This window comes from Aythya ferina, assembly GCF_964211825.1.
Source record: "Aythya ferina genome assembly, chromosome: 14".
NCBI classification, from domain to species: Eukaryota; Metazoa; Chordata; class Aves; order Anseriformes; family Anatidae; genus Aythya; species Aythya ferina.
In genome coordinates, this window is record NC_140312.1 from 18447035 (window position 1) to 18469623 (window position 22589).

General features: G+C 33.9%; 1 protein-coding gene across 1 annotated transcript in view; it reads left to right on the plus strand.

Moving 5' to 3' along the window:
• The first annotated feature begins 12354 nt into the window (after positions 1-12354).
• Positions 12355-22589, plus strand: part of GABRB2 (gamma-aminobutyric acid type A receptor subunit beta2) — a 190135-nt gene continuing 179900 nt past the window's right edge. Inside the window, exon 1 of the mRNA XM_084535314.1 lies at positions 12355-12425. The gene's annotated coding sequence lies outside the window, so the exon portion shown is untranslated. The remainder of the gene's footprint in view (positions 12426-22589) is intronic.

Below are 22589 nucleotides of genomic sequence, written 5' to 3' on the forward strand. Positions count from 1 at the left end.
AGAAATACGTGCTGTTTTCAATAAATGTAAAACTACTCTTTCAATGAAATACTGAGCAAGAATGTAATTTAGTTGTAGTTTTTCTTCAAAAGTTTAATGCAGAATTTTAATATAGAAAATTGTCGATAAGGAAATATTATTAGATTGCTCATGTATTTGCTACATATTTAACCTAAAATAATTTATGTGTTTCACACAACAGCTTTATTAGTTATTAATATTTTAATCATTTGCTTTTTAACAGCCTCAGTTCTTAAATTTTGAATAATCTGCCTATCTTATACAAAAGTATTTAAATATGTTTGTCATTTACTGAAGATTTTTTCTTTCCTCAATGATTTACAGTACTGTATATGCTATTATTAATAGTATTTTTATAATGGATAAATTCATATTTTCCAGATGAGCATCTTGGAATCATTAATTTCTCACTGGTTATAAAATAGAGAAACACTAGTTAAAATAAGTGCTTTTTTTTTTTTTTTTTTTTTAGCCTTTACTAGAAAGGGGGTCAGGCAGGGAGAAAATGTGAGAGAGAAAGAGAGAGGGGAAAAAAAAGAGCAACTGTTTGTTTCAAATATCTTTCGGAAGTTCTCTGACATGATATTTGCTGAAAGTGAAAGAAACTATAGATCATATAGATCAATGTTGTTATAGATAAAATAATTGGAGGTTTTTCAAGTTGCCAATACATTCATTTCAATGAAAAAATATTCCTTTCTGTCTTGGAATAGAAGGATACATATATGAATGTGATGTCAACAGCTGGACTCAGGTGAGTCTTTCATAGTTCATCATGTCTAGATGATATTCAAGGCAGATATTGCCCTCACTTAATGAACCCTCCTATCTTCTAATATAATAATCACTCTTCCAAAGAGAGAAATAACATGGAATAGGATTACGAAATGTGATCCTGAATATCAATTTTTATGTACAGACTTGTGGAGGGGAACATGTAAGAGATCTTTGTTTTTCTGAACAACGTAAAGAAAGGGTGGTAGAACTCTTCTATGCAGTAAACCCCTATGTCTTGTATACAAAGTGGCTGAAATAATTCAGTTGCTACTTTAAGTTTTGGAGAAAGTAAGTCAGCAGTTGCATTGTGTCACAAAGAACAAGAAAAATATATTGGGTATATCTACTTGTAACAACAACAACAATAAAAATGATTTATCCAGAGTCTGCATGGTGTTGATTTACAGAGGGAGTAGCATAAGCTATGTCAAGGACTTTAGGAATATCTGCAGCTTCATTAGTGCAACGACTACTGAGCAATTTGTTTCAGAAAATCCCTCTTCATTATATTTAGCTTTTTTTAGGTTTCACTGTATGTCTGGTTGCTCCACCTTCCCCCACAACATTTTAAACATGTACAATGTATTTGTATTTTCCAATGAAGTGAAGCTATAGCTTAGTAGATTTATGAGAAGGCTTGCTATCAAACTGTCATGGGATGGTAAACTCTGTTCTGAGTTTATTCACCTTCTTCCACCTCACTACTGGTAATTTTATTTTCCTTAACTTCCTGCCAACTTGATAGTAGTGAAATCTCTTCAATTTACAAGTAAGTCGATCTGAAAACATATATTTGTCTCACCTGAAAGCTTTCCATTTAATGGAATAACAAAATAAGCACAATTATTTTAGCTGTTGTGTTAATTAGGTTTTATATGTATTGTGGATATTAAAAAAAAATACATTTTATATACAAGTATATAATCTTGATCTGCTCTGTCATGTTTTCATATGTGCATTAAATACATGCAAAATATGAGATTAAGTATCTTAGACAGTGGACAAAAACATTGTTTTAGGACAACTGGAAGAAAAGTAACAGTTTAATGGCAGCTATTCTTATTCTCTTTATCCTATTTCCCAGTATAATTATTTCTGGATCAGCATCCTCCTTTCTGCATACAGGCTTCTGTGAATATACTAAACTTTTTCTTAGAAGTAATTTATCCTTTTAATTTGTTTTTCCCAATTTTTCTAGCTACCCTTTCTCTGCATTTCACAAAAGTATTCATAGCGTTTTGAAAACTATTGCTTAATACTTACATAATTTTATAAGCATATTTCTGCTTAGAAATGACAACTTTTCTTTCTATTTAGTACAAATGATGGCTTCGGTGTTCCTAATTGAATCTTAAACACTATTTCTCTTTCCTCTAAGTCATGGTAGACCTATACAAATGTTGTAGTTCTAGATAATGAGATAGAGATGCTATGACTCTCACTTTAATTAGTGTGTTGGGTCATAGTGGGCTTATGGTCCCAAACTAAATTTAATTTTCTGAAGTCTGAGTCCCTGGGCAAATGGGGAGGGGGAGGGGGGGGAAGAAGGCTACTGATTCCTTTGAAGATATCCCTAGGTCAGTAGATGAAACTGATGATCAGTGCATGAAAACCGTTGCATTTAACAGCGTTTTTTCACCAGTATATTTCTAACAGAGAAGTCAATCACACTATCTTTGTGAAGTACACTTCTGTGGTTATTTTTTTACTTGTTACCCTGACGTTAAGTGAACCGAATTCTTGGTGATCAAACTCTAAGCTTTTTACTAGGTAGCGCTTGCTGTAAAATTGGTGTTCTAAAAATGCTAGCAGTTACTCGAGGTTACCTGACTGTTGACTTTGACGGCTTCAATTGTATCTGAAATGTGCAAGTTCTGTATGTTCTTATGCCATTCAAATGTAGTTTATCTCCGCAGCCTTGTTTTAGGTCTTCGAAGCCTTAGCTACTTCTGTTTTATCTTAACTATCCTGAATTTATTAATTGTCACCTTTTGTGTTTATCTAATTTAGTTATAACATTTTTGAGTGATTCTGCAAGCACATGTAAGCTCCCACAAATGCAGGAATACTACGTGTGTGAGAAAGAACTAGTGTGTATAAATTTTGCCTAATGAAAACTCTGTAGCTGATAAAATCATAGGAGTTTCTCATAATGGCTCAGGTCTTACTAAAACTTGTTTGTGTGTGACTGAGTCCATGCTTGTGGTTAAAGATAAATTATAGTAATAAGTGGATGAAAAATTCTGACCATAACAAAATTTCTTATTGAAAACTGTTCCCTCAAACTCTGTTTTGAGGAATGGATAAATTTTACCTCATCTGCAAAGGACCTCAAGCTTCTCCTTATGAGGAATGTCTGAAGTTTTCTGAAGCTTTTCTGCCTTAGGTCTTCAGCAGTCCTAACGACTGCTAAATAGTAGAGCATGATCATGTTCCTGATCACCATTTAAAACCTTTGGGCTTTTATCCTTTCGAGAGTAGTTCTGAAGAAACTGGCTGCTTGCCATGTGTTATTATCTAGGCTCCCATTAGCCACAGATCAAGAGGAAACCCTGTTGGAAGGCTGAAAAAAAGCACAAATTATGCAGAGAATATCAGCATTTCTGTGTTTTGCTGTCCATCATAAATGTCAAAATCCATTGCAAAGAATTTTTTTGCTTTTTCCTAGTCAGTGGTAATGATGATACTGCCTTCCTCCTCCTTTTCCCTCATTTGTCTGCCTCACTGATTTATATTATTTAGCTTGCAGAGTTCTATTGATTAATTTTAGTTTCTACAGTGCCTAGCACAGTTGGATCTTGTGGTGCTACTGTATGACAGCCTTTATTGGTGGGTTAACATTTGTCTACTGAAGATTTTAAAATTACTAATCAAATACCTCATGGGAATTGGCAGCTTTCCCCAATATATTTTTAAAATCAATGGCAGATTTAACAGATAAATTTCAGTTAAAAATGCTTTCTGTGTGGGAGTATTGTTGAATGTCTGTCAGTTTCAGCAATCACCAAATAATTCCAGTTATCACGGTCTGACAAGCAACATTTTATCAACAGACAAATTTTAATTTTACTAGCATTTCTTCGTGAGTAAAAGATCTTCAGACCTTGGTCCTCTTTGTTCCAATTATTTACTATTGTGTCCTAAAAACTTAAAAATGAAAAGTCGTTTGACTTTTTCCTTTTGCTAGTTTCAAAAAGGAAAGCTTTAACTTTTTTTTTGTTTGTTTGTTTGTTTGTTTGTTTGTTTGTTTTCTTCTGAGCTAGGAAAAGAAGCAATATACTTTCAGAGAATCATGGAGTAATTAGGGTTGGAAGCAGCCTTTGCAAGTCATCTGGTCCAGCCCTCTGATCCAAGATTAGAGGCAACTCTGAAGTAAAGCCAATTTTCTCGGAATGTAATCCACCTCAGTTTTGAGTGTGTAAACACCAAGGAAGGTGTTAACACAAATTTTCTGGGTAGTCTGTTCCAATGTTTGACTGGCATTCTTGTGAAGTTTTATTCTTATTTATCTTTCTGAAATTTGTGTCTATTTGTGTCCCTTCACTTCCATTTTTATACTACTACATTAATACCTTCTAAGAGCGAGTAAAGAAACTATCCAAATCTTCTCAATGTATAACATAAAACCTATCTAGAAATGTGAGGGAAGGTGTGACTGAGGCTCAGTTTTCCTGTTCCAAATCAAAAGTTAGTCATGTCATCAGAAAAACTGTTGCTGTGTTTGAAACTTTTATCATCCTCTCCAGCCCCTTCAATCCCTCGCTCATATATTGCTGCTAAGAGTCTGCACAAGTTAATTAAATGCTTTCTGGCATTTCAGCTACATAATCGGCATTTGACCCTGTTTGTGAACAATAGGCAATAATAATAATAATAATGTATGTCACAGGTTATAATAGACAGAGAAATTGCAGAAGAAATTGGGAAGGGAAGGAAAACGTTTGTAATGATCATTGAGTAGCAACATACATTCTTCAGCCTGCATTTGCCCTGTTGTAATTCAGTTTCAGAAGTATTCCTATTGGATGTGTTCTGAGTACCTGAGGGGAACAGAGCTTTCTTAAAAACAGCATTTAAAAAAAAAAAAAAAAAAGAGAGAGGCAACACTGATCTAGCTAGTTGAACAGAAGTTGATTGCTATACCTCAATTTCGGTTGTTTTCTTATCTCCATCTGCTGGGAGGAGGCTATATTACACAATTGTCTGCAGTGGCATGTATGGTTACTTTGACTTTAAGGTTACTTCAGAACTTAACCAAAACTTAGGTTATGTGTCATATTAAATGACTGGAATAACCAAATAAGTTAATATAGATGATAATCAGATATTTTTCTAGAAAATTTTGTTACCTGTCTGTATGTTCAGCTTCCTCTACCATATAGAAAGTGCAAGATTTTGGAAAACAGCAATGGGAATATTTTTTTTCCTAAACATGGTATATTTAGGAATCATTGATTATTATCAATTTATTTTTGGTCCATGACACTAATTAAATGTTTTAGAATAATATGCACGTATTAAAATATTTACAAATGCTTTATATATATATGTGTGTATTTTGCAATAGCAGTCTGTGAAGTTTATTTCATTTCTTACCATAGAAGCAAGTCTTATGGAGTTTCACTGGTAAACTCTCTAACGATGATGGCCTGAATGTTTCAGAAGTGACAAAAAAAAAAATTACTATTTTCCATTACCTTATCAAAATTACTTTTATGGCCTTCATATATTTCCATAGCTGTGGAAATTTGGGTCAACTTTTCTATTTTGTTATTAATGATGTGCCAAATTCCTGTCATATAAGTAAAGAATAAAGGAGGGTTTGACGTCTTTAGCTCACTGGACCAATTGAGAATTACATGACTATTCTGCATGATTATTGTTGATGATGTGTTTCAGAAATACTGGAATTTCCTACCAAGGCAGCCATTGGTTTTGAAATTTACTTTTGTTGTTGTTGTTACACTAGAAGCCCAATTTGTAGACTTCTTATCACAAGTGATGTCTTTGTGCCCATTCTTTATTAAGTACCATATTATACCAAAATATTTGTCTGAACAAATACCATCTATACAGATGTTTGTTCAACCATATGTGAATCTCACTAGCTATCTGAGAGTTCTTGTTAGACCTTTCCAACTTATTTTCCCTTTTATCTCAACATGGTTGCACGAGTAACTTCTGCTCCTTAGGAGGTCTGATCCTAATTTTATTGGAATACAGTCTGGTAGTTACTACTTATTTCAAGAATATGATCAGGCTACTATTTTTCTATTTTCTCCTATTTGAGCTACAATCAAACTGAAGTTTTGATGTGAATTCATTATATAGGAATTTATTAATTTTGTTCCAAAGTCAGTTACAATGATAAAATGATGATTTTGATCTAAAGAAAATTACGTTGGTCTTGGATGATTGTATTTTGCTGAATTTTACAAATTAATCTTATTTCAACAATCAAGTAACATGGATGTTATATAACCAACTTAAATGTAGGTTGTCTTAATGTACATTTGTTTCTTGACAACTTCAGCTATAAAGCATTGGTTTCAAGGCAAAAATAAAAATGTGTGTAAATCAAAATTTAGTTCAGAATTTAGGCCAGCCTTGATGTTATATTCTGTTGTATTTGAAGACTTTGTATGAAATACTGTGACTCAGCTTAGCTGGCCCTAGCCAGATAAAAGTGTGGCTGTGCATGAAACTGCTATGAAGTTCATAGATTTTGCTGTTCTAAGGATGAAATACCTTTCCTGAAGGAAATAATATCCATTCCTTTAATTTTAGAAAATTACTTATCTAGTGATTCAGCAGCAGCCTTAAAATTAGGCTTTCCTTTGAAAGGATACTTACATCATTTTTCTTATGTGTATGTTAGAGTCTTCCAATTCTCACTCAGGCAAATATAGAAGAAAACAAAAGATTTAAAATGGCTGTTCAGCATTTAAAAAGCAACTCTTCTTGATATAATGCCATAGTAAATGATATTCAACAGCTGAGAAATATAACAGAATAACAACAGATTTTTGGGAACTGCGTTTTTTTTTTTTTTTTTTTTTTTTTTCCAGAAATTCATTAATGAAGGACAGCTCACCCCTTCTCTAATACATAACAAAATCTGTGTTTTGAAGTCCAGTTTTTTTATTTATTACGTACATTCTCTCACAAAATTTGTGATACTTCATTTGATCTGACTCCTGTGCAAATCAGCAATATATGAAAAGATAACACCTTTAGAACTCTTCTCTTCTCTTAGGTAATTGTATAGATTCATTGCAGAGTGTTGTTTGAACTTCTGACTTGATTAGTCAACAGAAACATCCATAGTTTCCAAATAGCTTAGTCAGGAAAATAATTTTATTTTTATTGGATACATGTCTTTATGCAGAAGTCTTAAAACAAAATGGTAGTACAAATCTGTTATATAATCCCCATTTTTAGGAGCTATTCTGTGTATGCCACAAGTGTGAGGAGTTTTCTCAATCTCTGAAAAATCCACCTCATCTAAACCTGAAACTGTGTAATTTCTAAAATCCAGTTATGTCATGCATGAGGTGGAGTCTCAATTCTGTGATTACCTTGCTAGCAAAAATTAAATAATCTAATAAAAATAGCACTTTTAGTAAGCTCTTCTCGTTTTCCAGTTTTTCTAAATCTTACTACCATCACTAACTTTTCCACTAAGAAGTTGGTTTTTAAACTTTTTTCAAGACCATGGCATAAATAAGCAATTCCAATTTAATGAAACATTAAACTTACAGCTTAAATGGGATTCAATCAAATCATTAGGTGATCTACACTAGAAATATGATGATGATTTAACTGGGAATCTGTTGAGTCCCTTTAGGAAATACCTTGTGTTTTTCAATGAAAATCTAAATTTATCATCTTACTAAGTTTTTATTCAGGATTCCACTTTGATTCTCCTGATTACAAAATATCTAAAACTGATGCTTAGAAAAAGCAAGGTAACTCTTCTCCTACTGTTCTGTCTTCTTACTTCGATAATGTGAAAAGGTTTTAACTATGTACACAAAGCATCTGTGGCTTTTTATGACGTTTGAACTTTAAAATAATGATAAAATTAAAAAGTGAAATTCCAGAACTGCAATTTAAATTCTTATAGCTTGAGCTAAATATTAATTGATATATCAGGCTTTTCTATTAATCTGCAATCATCACTACAGGGGTGTATGGATTGCCTTAAAAAAAAAAAAAAAAAAAAAAAATCACCATCCAGGTGCTGAAATGCTACTATCTAGCTTTTTAAAGCAGATAACTTGCAACAATACTACCTAAAGATTCAAAGATAATTTTGTGTAAATTACATTTGTTCTAAGATTTTTATAGAGAAATATCTGATTTTAAAAACTAAAATAACAATTTACTTAATCCATGTTGCTAAACTACTGCAAAGCCTATTTATTTTGCTTAGAATCTTCAACAGTCACTTATGTGGAAACAAATTCCATGCTGTTCTGCCAGAAGTATTGGCTGAGAAAGATGAGTGGAAAGAGTCAAGCTTTTCCATATGACTGTGTAGGTTCAGAACCTAACTTTGAATGGTTAGCATATTTATTTATTTATTTATTTATTATTTCTTGGAGTTTCAGAGAATATTAGAAATTGCTTCTCTCCCTTTATCCAATGAAGAATAAGAAAACCCTTGGAAGGGAAAACCATATATTATAACTAGAGTATCCAAAGGTTATCCATTTTGAAATTTGCTTTTATAAAATTGGGAAGTGGGAAGTAAATTGGGTGAGTGATGGGTCTCTAATCAGTTACCACCTCACAGCAGGGAGGAAGAGAAGCCACTTCTGGCACATCCATCAGCCAGTCAGAGCTCTTAGGGCAGTATCTGATGAGAGAGATCACTTAAATAGAAAAACGCTTTATGTAATAATCATTAAATAAATAAATAACACTTTCTTACTAAACTGCAAAGTGAAATGTCTCAATTAAGAAATCTTAAAGCAAATTGCTCGTTCAGTTTTGTGTGTTTTGGTAGTCTCACCTTTGTTCTTCTGGGGATGTTTGATATCATCACCTGGAAGTATCATTATGTTTATTTCAACTGTAGTTCATTTAGTTTCATGGAAGTATTTTGTTTTGAAAATAATGAAGAGCTCATTTAGTAATGTGTGGGCTATATATATTCAATATTTAACAATGCTCTGGTCCTGAAATTGAGAGATTTCAAAGGAATGTAACTTCCAGTTTGCAAGATGTTCTGTACATCTTAGGTGCTTCAGATAGTGTTTCTAAATAACCAAATTGCTGCTTAACATCTCAAAGCTGGTATGATTGCTAGACAAAAAGAAAAGATTGCAACTAGACGTGCTCTCCAGCAATGCTGATGACCGAGAGATGGATTAATTGTGGTAAGAGCTATTTAGGTGCCTTGATATTGTTAGATGTTTTAACAGGGTATTCTATGATTCTGTGATCTTGTTTTGTTTCTTTCTCTGCTATATCTTTCCTAACAGGAACTGAATGAACACCTACTGGTTTACCACATGATTTTATGGTGCTATGAAACATTCTGGAGTTCACAATTAAGATACCACTCTATAGTGACTTTTTATTTAATCCAGATCTTACTGTTTTGCTGTTGCTATGTTGGCTAATTATAGAAAGACTGTAGATAAAAGTAAAATAACTTACTGTGACTAAACCAGTCCTTTTTCCCCCATGTGCCCTTACAGAGATGCTGTTAACTGATGCTGAAGTGACAAATGGTTAAGGGGAGAAAAAAAAAAAAAAAGTAACAGAACAAGGTGTGCAGTCTTTGTTAGAGCAGATTGTACCGTGTTTAAGGTTTGGCTTCACAGACAAACACTTTGGCTCTTCTGATGCCAAGTGGTTCCTTCTTACATTCAAGAAGAAATGCAAGTATGGCACTGTTTTTTTAGCATGATTTTCCCTATAATTTGCAATTTAAAGCATAATTGTACATTATCCTAAATTTAGAAGAATGAGCTGCTGTATTCTTTTTGCACAGGGAGCTCTGGACTGGTCTATCAGAGGCCACTATTGATCATACTTACTGTCTATCTGCCCAATCTTAATGATTAAGGACCTGAGAGGACTGTCTGAAACTGGTTGGTTTATTCTGATTGTCTACCAAGAGTGATAAAGAAAGGTCAGTGTAGAAAGAAGCTGATTGCAAAGAATACTATTTTGTGAGTTACAGTCTATGTTCATAGTACAAAGCATGGTATTTCTAATGTGTTTATTTTACAGACTTGAACAAGAATTTGACTTACCCTGGATCAGAATGTATATATGAGTTGACATTTTCATAAGTCTGATTGCATGGAAGCAACGCACTCCATTCTAGCTAATATAATCTATTTTGGTAACAGACATTTGGGTCAATCTGTTCTCATACAAATTCTTAATAAGCACATTCTTTTTCCCTCCTCTATGCAGTCTGAATAGACGGAGATGTAAAGCAAATGGGTGATCTAGAAGAATTTCATCTTAATATTTCCAAGAAATGTTGTTATTGTTTACTACTATACAGTATGAGGGCTATAAAAATGGATCTTACTTTTTATTGTATTCTATTGTATTCTATGAAGTTTCAGGGTACAATTTCAAAATGGTATTTTTCTGAGTCAAAGAAAAACTGGTATTTCTGCAGACAGATGGCTAAGTATGTAGTTATCATGTCTGCATGTGCAAACAAAAGTTATTGCAGTCTCATTGCCTGCACCTTGTTTTCAAAACTTGCCCTTCATCTTATTTACAGAGCTGTATATTAAATAATGTAGGAAGTTGATTCCAGTGTACAACATTTCACAAGGGCTGTGGAATATAAATGAATTAGGGTTGTTCTGAAACCATTTTGTCTTACAGCAAGATTTAATATGAAGTACATGTAATTAAAATTACTCTTTGATTGCCAACTTCTGATCTTCTCTAATGCTTATATATTTAGTTATCTTAGAGTGCTAGTGTTAAATTTTTCAATAATTGAAAAGTACTATTGCATTTGAAAATATTTAGTGACTACTGCGCAGTTGTTAATTTAATAACCTAACCAGATTGACTGAAATCATTGAAATATACTACCAACTCAAATGATTTTTAAACTCCTCAGTAATCAGTTCACCAATCTATGAGCTTGAAGAGTCTGTCTCACAAGCCTCAACAAACAGCTTTTGTGTCAGTCAGCACTTCATAAAAGCTAATGAATGCTTTCATGAGATTTGTCTTCATGAACAAATATTCCTCTCTAACCACCAAAGCTTTACCCTGTAAGGTGATAAACAGAAAGCATAATGAAATAGCTCCAGTGAGTGGGAGTCTGGGTGTGGGGTTTCTTGTTTGTTTGTTTGTTTGTTTTTGTTGTTTGTTTGAAGGCAGATTTGTAGACAAAACAGCTTTTTCCTGGTGCAGAAAGTATTTCTCTGTTCTGTAGATCAAAGGCTGTTCTTCATGAATTCATGAGGAAAAGAAATAAAAAGCAAGCCTCTGGACTGTGTTAGATTCTGGGGAATGTGATGTATACCCACTATGTGGCTCTGTACTAAGAAACATAATTCACAATCTTTGTTCAGGAAAACCTCAAAATTAGAGAAGTGATATAAAGACGTCTTTCAGGAAAACCTTTCTGTACTAGAATCTGTAGCCCATTATTGGGTTCAAGAGCTTTATTCTTTATAACAACCATTGAAGATGAACCTGATATATGTGTAGATGATGCTTGGTGCTATTGTCACAGAACCTGTGTTTTGCTAAATCCCAATTTTAAGTCTTTGAGTAATAGCAGCCCAGCTTGGCTCTTTGAGATAAATTCCACCAAGACCACTTATTTTGAGATACCTTAATTTAAAAGGAACTAGGACCTGAAATGTTGGTGTTAGCATGAAGGCATAGCAGGGGGAATCAAAGAAATCAAACATTAATTTTCCCTGCACATCCTGCTCTGAATGACAGGATGGAATGGGGAAGGGGGAGAAGGCTTTTCTAATGAGTAGTTTTGATTCCTCTTTTACACTGAAGCAGTACTGACTTTTGTGTGTATGTGTGTATATGTGTATATATATATATATATATTTGTAGCTGGTAAATTAAACTTCTAATGTAAATCTGTAAAAATCTGCACGATGACAAATGTAATTCACTCCTGCTTTAATCACTGAACAAATATGCATTTAAGCAACCATTTACAGGAACAAAACAAAAGGTGTCTTTCTTCTTAGGATATTCTGCCCTTATTTTCAGGGGTTCTCCAGAAAGAAGGGGTCCCTATTGTGGTTCATAAGTGGCAAAGCTTCAAGAAGGCATTGTAGCCCTTCTGAGTCACTGAAGACAGAAGTGCTTTATCATTGTTTTTTAACTCTGCTTTGGATTTTTTGCTACTGTTTATTGACAATACTGATGCATTTGGATAACGCTTTATAATATATGATCCAAAGTATTAAAAAAAAAAGAAAAAAGTAGAAATGCGGCAGCTTTTTTCATGCATTTCTTTCTACTGCATGCAACCCATGTCAGTATCTTTGTTGGTTACCTTGGAAACTATTGTGGGGTGAAATTTGATTGGCTGCTTTCTCCAACTGATTACCAAAGTCGTGGGCAGTTTCAAGTGGCAGACATGTCATAGGTTGCACAAAGTAAGTAGCACTAAATGATTCACGATTAAAGATTACTTTTATTTATTATTATTTTGAAGGAAACCGCATGAAGAGCTATGTCAGTAATACCTTTTTAAAGTTTGATTTGAATGAGAAATGGATTGAAAAAAAAAAAGATCTATTTGGATAGTATTTGATCTCTCTACCCCTGCTCCCCTCTCCGCTCCCCCCCCCAATACTTTTAACTCTTCATTTAATGTCTAGAGCCATTCCTAAGATCTTTTGTGGAGCATGCTTGGTACTAAGAAGGGGGAGGGGGGGGGAGAGGACCTGCAAAAGTGGATGGGAGCACTGACTGCAGAAGAAAAAAGGCATGTGGTACAAAGAAGAATAAGAAAGCACAGAAGGCATTGAAAGAAGTCCTCAGAGAGGAGAGGAAAAAGGAATTAAGAGTTGCAAAGGGATTGAATCATAAAAAAAAAAAAAAATAGTCTAGAAAGCAGAATTGTGTATGTTCTTTTTTTAATGTAACAATATATAGCATTTTCTACAGTTGGAAGGCACAATGGTTAAAATAACTTCTATTATTTATAATCATGGCTGATGGATACTTGTCTAAATCATGGCTTAAGAATTTTCCTTGCAAGAGCATCCTGTTGCTATGTTCTTTTTTGTCTTCGGAGATGAATAGGTTGCAGTTCTTGAACATCTGTCAGAATGCCTGGTCCCCGATTCTTTGCTCAGATCTGTCTCTGAAATTTGATTGTATTCAAGATGGCTGAGAATTAAATGCAGATAGAATGACTCATGTTGCCCCGAATTTGGATGACAGTCACTGAAGACTCCTGACATCATGAAAATTTTATACCAATGGTGTTTGAAACAAGCTTACTTACCTACTTGTGATGATTTTATTTAACCTGTTTTTTTTATGGATTCAGAATGTTTCAATTCTTTCAATATGTTGATCAGTGTTTGGCTTACTGGCTGTCTAAACTTACCAAAGAAGGCTTTATGCTTCAGTTCCTTCAGGAACATTTCAGAGGTGGAAGTAACATCAGCAAAGTCCCAGGTGCATCTAATGGAGCTCTTACAATTCCAGCTTGTTTCTAGCAGTTGTGTGGAACAGAGTTCTTCTGCCTGCAGATGTACATAAGACTATTTCCCTGTTCTGCCCTCCTCCCTTTCCCTTCGTTTGGGAACTGAGTTAGGTATTCAGGAACAAAAATCCATATTGTAAGTGTCCCTTTTATAATGAGACTACTTCAAGGAGACAGGTTTGACAGGATTTCTCATTTCATTGAGGCCCTGGTGCTGAGAGAGACATGTAGACACTATTGTAGTTTGAATAAATACTTCAGGCTCAATATCAGTGTGAAAAATCACTGTTTTCTTGCATGATGAGGTTCACCTTGCAGTACATAGTGATCCTGAAGACAGCATTATTCTTACATCAACCATTCAATGGTACAGGAAGACTTTTAGACTTTTTTTTTTTTTTTTCTTTATCCCAACCAAAAAATGCACTGGTGATTAAGACTTTGTCAAGTTCTCATATACATTTAAAAGGCAAAGTATATGGCATAAAGAAAAAAATCATTATATAGTTGCCCTATTCTTTGCATTTGTACAGGGGTTGTCTTTAATATCTATGGTTAATTGACCATTATTGTGCCTCAAGTCCAATATCTGATGTAAGAGTTTATATCATCTTGCAAAGAGCTAATGTCCCAGATTACTCTAGGATGCTTAAGTGGTTGTATTAGGTGACAAGAATATGAACGTACAGGGAGTAAAATTATGATACCACTTAACAATATACTTAGCATCTTTATTTTTTAGTTGTCACTTTCTCAGGGGTAGCTTTTTCATCTTCATTTGTATGTCTGAACAACACCAATACTTATTTCCTAGTTGTAGACATTATTTCAATTCAGAAATTGTATAGCTGAAGTATATTTTCACCTCTGCTCAGCCCTGATGAAGTAATAGAAATAGAACAGTTTTTGCGGTCTCCACCTTGGTAAATTTCAAAATCTGACTGGATAAAACCCTGAGTGAGAGTCTCTGACATCAGAGCTGACCCTACTTTTAGCAGGAGATTGGGATGTAAATGACCACTCAGGTCTCTCTCGGACTGAATTACCCTATCCTATGAAGCATCTCTACTTATTTCCAGATCTTGTTTCTCTAGCTGTAGCGTTTAGCTATTGGTTTCCATTGCTCTGTGTCCTGTTAAAGAACTCCATAGTACTTCATGCCTCTCTCATTGTGTGAGAATACTTAAATACATCTAGGAGGCTACCTCTAAGTCTCTTGCCAGACAAGCAGCTAGATAGACATTTCATTTGTCTACCCTGTGACTTATGTGCTCTATTTAACCCTGGACTGGATAGAGCAAGAATGTTTAAATTTGTTTCGTATTCTGAGGATGGATGCAGAATTCTTTTTATTTTCATTTATTTATTTACTGAAAATGGGATCTGAAGCAAACTCTTGTATTTCCAAGAAGTTTACTTTCCATTTGGTCAGCCAAAGGTTAAGTGAAGACAGCCAGACACAGGTTTCTGTAGGGCTGTTCTGTTCAGGTCCCCTGTAGCCATATCACTCATTCTTTCGAAGCAGGAAACCTCAGGAATTCATGGACTAACTCTCCACAGCAGTCAGCTACCCTTTTCACCATGGATGGAGTATAATACTGAATTTGTACAATTTTTTTTGATGCCCTGCAGAAATTGTTTATTACATATAGGCAATTACCTTCATCAAACAAATTTCTAATCATCCAAAAGATTAAAATCAAGCTTTTTGCCCAGACCAATTGTCTCTAAAATCAGGTAGCTGGACATTAAATATTTTTCTATAACTTTTCAGACTGTTACAGCAGCTTTCTGTTATTTTGCCAAGAACTGAATTTGGGCAGCTGGCCTGTTGTTACCTGATTCATCCCTTTTGGCATTTTTAGTATGGGCACAACATTGGCTCTCTTCTAATCTGGATTTTCTCCAGTTTTCCATAATTTGTTAGAAAATTAATGCTAGCAGACAAGAGACTTTATTTGCCTATGCTCTTTTAGTATTCTTTGATAGATTCTGCTCCCCAGGTTTCCTGATTTTAAGATGGTTATCCCTGGTAAGTCTTTTTTAGCATCCTTACTAATAATTAATTGTCAACAAATTATTTTGCCTTCTTCCTCTGCAATAACTTCTACTATTTCTCTCCCACCTCCCTTCACAGTAAAAGACTCTTCATATATGCATTCATTGTAACTGTAATTATTAAAATATGAATTATACTATTTGGTATTGTATACATGTTGTTACTACAGTTGTTTTTCTCCTTTGTAGGGGAATACTTTTCATGGAATTATACTAAATTATTTAAAATAGCATACTAAGGTTGACTGTACCTACAAGGGGAAAAAAAAAAACACAAACTTTAAAACTTATTCAAAATAAGAAATGACAGAATTGACTTAATCCTAACAGTCCAACTGTTTAGGAGAGGATTCCAAACTGAGATGGAATGGATTGGAATGGCTATCATTTGTAAATTTCGTATTAAAACGTGTAGAATAGAAGTTAATAAAGCTTTCTGTACCACTAATCCTAAAATAAAACTATGAAAAAAAAATACATATATGCTTAAATATCTTAAGACTTGCTGTGATAAGACACTAACTTTATTGGATCAATTTTTTATGCTTCATAACTTCTACTTTATGTTAGTTAATATTTCCTTACCTTTTTTTCTTTTATTAACCTAATTTCCACCTTCATTTTATCCTTGAATTGAACTTGTCTCTTTCTAGTACAATCATAAATTTGGGAAGTTTAATATGCTGGTCTTTAGAAACCCTTGATTTTTTTCATTCTATTTTTTCTAAGTTTTGGGAGACACTCAAACATCTACCGCAGGTAGAAAGCTGCAGTGCCATGCAGTTCCCAGGCTGCATGTTGGTTTACCAAATGACTCCGTCGGTTATTAAGTGCTGTTTTTAGCATCAGGTCCCTGTGTCTATGTTTGAAGCAGTGAAGATATAATAGTACTTAATGGATGGTGTTTTGAATATAGCATTAGACTCGGAAATTGTCTCCTGTAACATCTCAACTGTTCACATAATTGAGCTGATTTTAGGAATAATGCTGACTTGACTTCAGTCTGGAATCTCCCCATTAAATCAGGTGTAGAATTGTAACCCTGATCACACTTGGATCAGACAGTATTTGGATCCTAAGAAACTCACTGTGATGAACTGGTAGATACAGAACAGCTGTCACAGCTGGTGGTTGGGAAAGAAGAAAAAAAAAGAAAAAGGTATCAATGTTTTGATTTCCTAAAGACTGCTTACTAGCCCAATTCAAAGAAACTAAATTTTTGTTTGGCTGGATTTACATAAGAAAAGGCAGGGATGTTTTTTGTAGTCCAAATTTAAGTATTGGCACTGCTCGAAGACAAATATATGGTGGCTATTCCACTGGCTTCATTATATCAATAATTTTTCAAGAGTAAATAGGTTAATCAAATTGGAAATACTGTTTCTTGTCTATGGGGATTCTCAGATGAGGCACGGTTTTATCTCCTCTTTACCTGAAACTAGGCAGTTTCATTTACAGCATCATATTAACTAAAATATATATGAACTATGAGATACTGAAAGAGAAATGAGTGTCAAGCAGCTTACAGGATTTACCTTTCTGGTAAGTAGGCCACTCTGAAGCCTGCTTTCAGTTTCTTCTATCTGTAATATATAGTTTCTTTTCTGGAAAGTGAATTTTTAATACAAGAAAAATCCAGCATTCTAGAGGTAGCTTTCTGTTTAGTATTGTTTTGTTTAATTACTATTATCTATGTTTCCAGGCAAGCAATTTTGGTCAGACTATATCATGTATGTATTTTTTTGTTTTGTTTTTTACCTGAACATGCATATGTGTGCACACATTTTCCAGACTGATGTTTGGAAGAATACTTGATTCCAGAAGTACTTACACAACTTCAATATACTATTAAAATAAATTCAGAAACCTAACAATAGAATGGGCAGAGGATACCTACATTTTTCCCTCTTCTCTCTTCTTTTTGGAGTTACATTTAGACAAGTAGTAATCTACAGTGGCTTAAAATTCATAAAAGCTACTTATTTAAGAAATATCATTAGATGATTTCATTTGAAAAGCATATTATAATATGATTTATCAATAATAACAAGGCATTGTGCTGTAGGAAGTAGAATAGCTACACAATACGAACTTCTCTCACTTGTTACAGCTGCTTGGACTGAAAGTAATCGGGTGCTGGGTACTGTGGGGTGGTGTAAGGTTGCCTCCCCTGACCCAGGCAAAGTCAAGCAGCATGCAGTCAGGGAATTCAGCAACTTCTTTCAGTCCATTGACTGAAAGTCCATTGACACCATTGACAGCAGCTCACTGAAGTACCCCATTTGCAAATACTGTATCATACTGTGTTCCTTTCTGTCCTTTAGGAAAGAGGCAGCAGAACAGCGAAGGCAGGCAATGACCTGTCATTCAGGTTTGAGTTCCTTGCCCTGTTTAAGTCTATCATGAACTTCCTGCCAAAAGCTCTCTCATCTGCCTGCCAAATGTGTGTGGTCTGGCTGATGCATATTTTTCTAAAGCAAAAGTTAACTTGGCATTCCAGATATGACTAAGTGACTTTGCTGGGGTCAACCTATAGACAAAATTAAGATCAAATACTTCACAGTTTAAGGTGTTTTTTTTTTAGTTGTTTGTTTGTTTGTTTTTGTTGTTGTTTTTTGTCTTTGTGATTTACATGTTGTTTTAGTGTGGAAATACTCATAATTTTGCTTTTACATTGAAGAATAATTAATGTCCTCTCTAAGATGAATCCAACAGTAAACCTATTTGATGCTTAATCCTAAGCAAGAGATAGTCTGTCATAAATATATATTACATTGCAGAGTTCCAGTGGAAAATGGATTTATTTATTAATACGTTTAACAAGAAAATATTAGAATATTCAGCCTTGGATACTAGAGATTAAACCTGATGTACTGCATTGAATATTCACAAGTAATTGTGAAATACATCTTACTTGTGAAAGGAGCAAAGCCAATAATTAAATATATGAACTTGGAAAAGATGCTTAACATATCACTTATCAGTTCATGTACTTGCTGTTAATGCAAGACTTCTATACATCTTGATTTATTCAAAATAGCTGAATGCACACAATGAACTTAACTAAACAAATACTAATTTAAATTCAGGTGTCATTTAATAGAGCTATAGTTCTTATTCTCAGATGCACAATATAGTAAAAAGATAATAACAGGTAGAAGAGCAACTGCTTCTCTCTAGACTGGCTTACACAGCAATTATAGAAAACTTTCCACTTTGGATTGCTGTTCCAATGCTATAGCAAGGCAGATAAAGTAGAACTATAATATTAGGTTAAGGGCAGGAGATGAAACAGCAATAAAAATAGGTATACAGATGGAAACTGTTTCATTTTTCCATATGCTAATATAAAACTAGTAGGTCTCATAATCATCGGTCTCATTAGTGGCTACACTTTGAAAAGGTCTCAAAGGGATCTTTAAATGTGAATAGCCAGAGAGATCTGCACAGACAAAATTGATGCAAAAAATTGAGGAAGCAAAAATTAGATGCAAAGTGTTAATGTCATGGAACAGCTGGAATGCAATTTTGTGTATAAATAGTTTGCACATAGGACAGCTTATTTATCTCAAAAATGTCTTTGTCAAGCTTTGAACAGTGTAAGTTTTTTAATGTAGTTTTTACATTATTCTCTGTTGTTCGAGATGACCATTTTTATAAAATGTTTAATTTTTTTTTTTAACCTATGAAATTTTGAGTAGTGAAGGAGCCAGCTTGAGAGCCAGGGACCCATTGATGCCAAAGACAGCAAGTTAAAACAGTGTTGGTAACATACAAATGTGGTCCTCACACAGGAGTTCTAACACATGAGTCTTCAAAGCAATCAGTAGTTGTGGCAAAAAGGCCATGCAGTGTATCTTTGAGACCCTGGGTATAGGTGGAGACTCGCTGAAAGGAGTGTAAAATTCAGCAATTACAGGGATATCTCTCTGTGTACAGTAAAAAGCTCAGATTCAGAAACTGAATAGCATATTTTTCTGAGCAACAGAAAGCCTCTCTTCAAAGATCAAACAAACAAAAACAACTCTCTAGTAACTCACTATATTGTTGATGCTATTGGCAGTCACTGCATATTTTTATTATCCATTATTGTAGAACTAAAGAATGTTTAGAATATAAGAAAAAAATCAAACGTGTCACGTATTATATGAGGTGCTTATGAATATAGAATAGGAGAGCTCCTTTTATCTGTGATTTATAACATGGTTACGTTTCTTAAAATTGGAGCAGTGGCTTTCTAAGAATTATGATATTATGGCAGAAATCACTGTCAAGTTTTAGTTGAAATTTTCCTTATTCTCTTCACCATAACATGCAATGACTTAGCTTTTGGTTTACTTTGCTAAAAGATTTATACTGAGCCTCCTAAACACTGAAATCTTCTTAACATAGATCCCATCATTTCTACGTTGTATATGATGGATTCTTTGAGAACAGTGAAAATAAATTGTATGTACCTACCCAGCAAATATTCACCAGTTCCCTGATTATCCATCTTATTTGAAGATGGACTTTTCTGCTCGTATTTTGAAACAACCATCTGTAAAAATGTTCTGTATTAAAAATAACTTTTCATATTGTAAAAACCTTTACCATACCACATAATATGAAGTAATGTGAGAGCATTGATTTCCAAATCTTTCTTGATTAATACGGAACACTTGTACAAGCTATATATACATTAAAAATCAAGTTCAGTCTTGAGACACTTAACCAGTTGGTACTTCAAATAGAGTGCATTACGTAAATAGATGTGATGCCTTTAATGCGATGTCTTTAAGATACCTGGCAACTTTTATTATTAATCATTTATATTATTTTTTTTTTTTTCCTTCATTATTTCTGCCTGTTGGACTCAAAAAGAACCTTGCCAAACCATAGAACTGGTTTTAAGAGTACTTTCCAGAACAATTGTGAATTGGGACTGACAGCACAAGTTGAGAAAAAACATGACAAAGTAGTGTGGAATTCATGCCTGGGCAAAACACTGTTAAGTACTAGTACATGTTATCTAGTACATTGTTATCCCCAGACCTGCACAGTTCTTAGGAGATCTATGAGCTGTGTGGTTATAAATTTAGGTTTCCTATCTTGTTGGAAAAAATACTCTCTTACCAATTTTAAGTTTAGGAAGCAAATAGACAAATGCAAACTGAAACTTGTGTTTCTAAAGCCCACAGTAAAGGTATGCAGAACTTGCAGATGTGTACCTATTTTAAACAGTTCTAAGAAAGCTGTTCTAAGTACTGAAACAAGTCATTGGTTTCCAATCAACTGATACCTCTTCAGTTATCAAAAAGTTTCTAATGGTAATTGCTAATGTCAGCTCTTGAATTTCTAATCATGCATATCACCTGTGGGTACTAATTTATTGCATAAGATTTTTACCTTTATCCAACCTCACTTCACCTCAGTTCATCTTTTGTTCTTTCTTTAAACACACAAATATACTTTTAAAGTGTTTTAATGTTCTTTGCATTTTATATAAATCACATGTTTCTTCCTCCTGTGTTCTCCTTCCCCATCTGCTCTTAGTTAATAATTCCTTAATTCTGTGGATATAGGGAAGGCTTTTAAAAAGCCACTTTAGGAACACAACTTACTACCCAAATATGTCACATAACCTATAGAATGTTTAAGATGTATGCTGCAGAAGTCGATTTTAGTATATTGATTAGAATTTGTGACTTGGTAGCAGTTGATTCATTATTCCAACCCTTTAGGATTTCTTTAACCTTATATTAAAAACAAACAGGTAACATATGTTTTTCTTCCTGAAAATTCAATTTTTTAATGTGCATTTAGGCTCAACTCAAAGAAACTAATGGCTGAATTTTTCATGATTCTATGTCATGCTCTCTTTAAATTTATAATAACTTTTGCCTGTAGGACCTCATCCAAATACTGCTACTGTGTTTCATGCATCATGAAGTATTTTAAGGTTTTTAAGCTTTGGTAGGTCATTTCAGCACCTTCTTAAATCCAATTCCTTGGAAAGGAATGGGGTATTTAATGGAATTATTCCAGAAAGTAAAGGACAGCATCACAATGTTGAAAGTATGTATTTGTTTCCAGAATCGACTGGTCATTTCTGTAACAATGTTTTGGATGGGTTCTGTTGTTGTTTTAATGTGTTTGTTTGTTTGTTTTTGTTGTTGTTGTTTTTTGTTGTTGTTTTTTAACTAGTAAAGCCTGTTCTTTAGGAATAAAATTTTCATGTATCTGAATCAATTTGCCAAGAATCAGCAAATTGCTTTGTGAGTATAGCGACACAGAGGAACATATTTAGAAGGCATATGGTAGAGAAAGCAGGGTGTGCTGCACCCTGGGAGATCTCTTCCTATTTTCCTGCAGTACTTCACTGACTAGAGCACATGCATATGGGGCTCTCTTGAATGTGCATTAATTGAATAAGAGACCATTTCCTAATGATGAATTCTATGCTCATTTAGTTTTTCTTGTTTACAAAAATAACACCCTTGAACAGTCAGTATATAATAATTGCTGGTCTCCACTAAAAGAATTAAGTAATATGTCTTTGTTATTCATGATTCAGTTGTTTTGTGCATAATATAAAATTTCAGATGAAGCAAAGGAAAGAAGATGACAGAAGTGTTAAAAGTATATACACATAATATAGGTACCTATTTTCTATACATGACTATATAGAAAAGATAAGTAAGACATGACATAATGCACATATATCTAGCCTGTGTTAATCTTCTGCTGCCTGACGTCTTGTTTTCAAGCACAATGATATTTGCAATAAAAGGCAAAATACCTTTTTTTTTTTTTTTTTTTTTTTCCTTTTTAAAGGGTCCCCTATATTGCAATCACAACAGTCACAAATGTGGTTACTTTTAGGCTAGCATGTGTTTCAAATATCAGCAGTGTCACTGAGCTCAGTGTGGCCTGCAAGTGCTTTCTGAGAAGCCTAAGTAATTAGTGCACACTGAGTTTCATGCTGCTTCTAATACCTACGCTAAATATAGTTCCACAGGAAGCCCTGTCAAAGATACTGTAATGTATGAGATTTTTTGTGAAA